Genomic DNA, 1,353 nt, shown 5'->3' with positions numbered 1-1,353 from the left:
AAGATAAGAATGCTTAATACCAGCTTTCTGGCCATGCTACTGCCTGAATCTCCAAGCAGCGTGTGCCACCAATGCAATACCATTATCAAATGAAATAATATTTGCTTGCCTGGCATCCTCACTCTACTAGCATTTGCAATCCATTTCTGTGTCCAATTTCTCATTTTTACCAACAGAACATGCAAAAGTCAGAGGTCAGTGATGAAAAATTATACAGTGTTAACAACATTCATCCTGATAGGAACTGACAGATGATCCAAATCTGTAGATTCCGCTTTTTCTTTTTATTCATCATCTATCTGCTTAGTGTAATTGCAAACTTGACCATTACCCTCACATTTGTAGATTCCCTCCTAAACTCCTATGTACTTCTTTCTCTGCAATTTCTCAGCTTTAGATGTCTCTCTTCTACCACTGTCTGCATTCCCAAATATCTGTATACCCTTGAAACTGGAGACAACACAGTTACCTATAATCCTTGTGCCACTCAATTATTTTTTGTTATCACCCTGGGTGTGGCTGAACTTTTTTCTCCTGATGTCCATGTCCTATGCTCACTATGTGGCCACCTGCAAACTCCTGCATTACATAATCATTATGAACGGCAGTGTCTGCATTAAGTTCCTTATTGGATGTTACATGTTTGCTCTGATCATCCTCCTCCCACCTTATATCATAGCCTTTGAGCTTGAGCTTTGTGACTCCAGTGTCATAGATCACTTTGTCTGTAATGCTGCTCCCCTCCTGAAGATCACCTGCTCAGACACAGAGTTAATAGAGTGGTTTGTCTTGGTCCAGGCTGTCTTGACACTCATTTTCACCTTGGTGTTGTAATTCTCTACTACACATACATCATCAGGACCATTCTCAGATTCCCTTCTGTCCGGCAAAGGAAAAAGGTTTTTCTACTTGTTCTTCCCATATAATTGTGGTTTCTATTACCTATGGAAGCTGCATCTTTATCTATATCAAACCTCATGCAAAAGAAGGGGTTGCTATTAATAAGCCCCTCTGTCACCCTAGTGATGAATCCCTTCATTTATACTCTGAGGAACAAGCAAGTGGTACAAGCTTTAAAAGACATAATCAAAAGGGTTGCATCTATCTCAAAGAACTAAAGGACCAGTGAATTTAAAAGATCAACATGTAAAAAAAGTCCTCACTCATTTTTAACAGTCTTATTGAGATAGAATTTAACTACTATAGAAATCACCAATTGTAAGTGAACTACTGAACAAATTCTAATAAACCACCACAATCCAGTTTTAAAATGCTTCCATCATCCCAGACATTTCCCTGATGACCAGTGGCAGTCAATCACCACTTCCATCCCCTGGTACCACCACGAATCTG

The 1,353-nt window shown here is 39.4% G+C and overlaps 1 pseudogene; it reads left to right on the top strand.

Annotated features, from left to right (window-relative positions):
- The first annotated feature begins 201 nt into the window (after positions 1 to 201).
- Positions 202 to 1,118, top strand: LOC144237205 (olfactory receptor 6C2-like; annotated as a pseudogene).
- The last annotated feature ends 235 nt before the right edge of the window (positions 1,119 to 1,353 follow it).

Source organism: Crocuta crocuta, unplaced genomic scaffold (genome assembly GCF_008692635.1).
Source record: "Crocuta crocuta isolate KB4526 unplaced genomic scaffold, BGI_CrCroc_1.0 scaffold1280, whole genome shotgun sequence".
NCBI classification, from domain to species: domain Eukaryota; kingdom Metazoa; phylum Chordata; class Mammalia; order Carnivora; family Hyaenidae; genus Crocuta; species Crocuta crocuta.
This window is presented reverse-complemented; position numbering and strand designations above follow the sequence as displayed.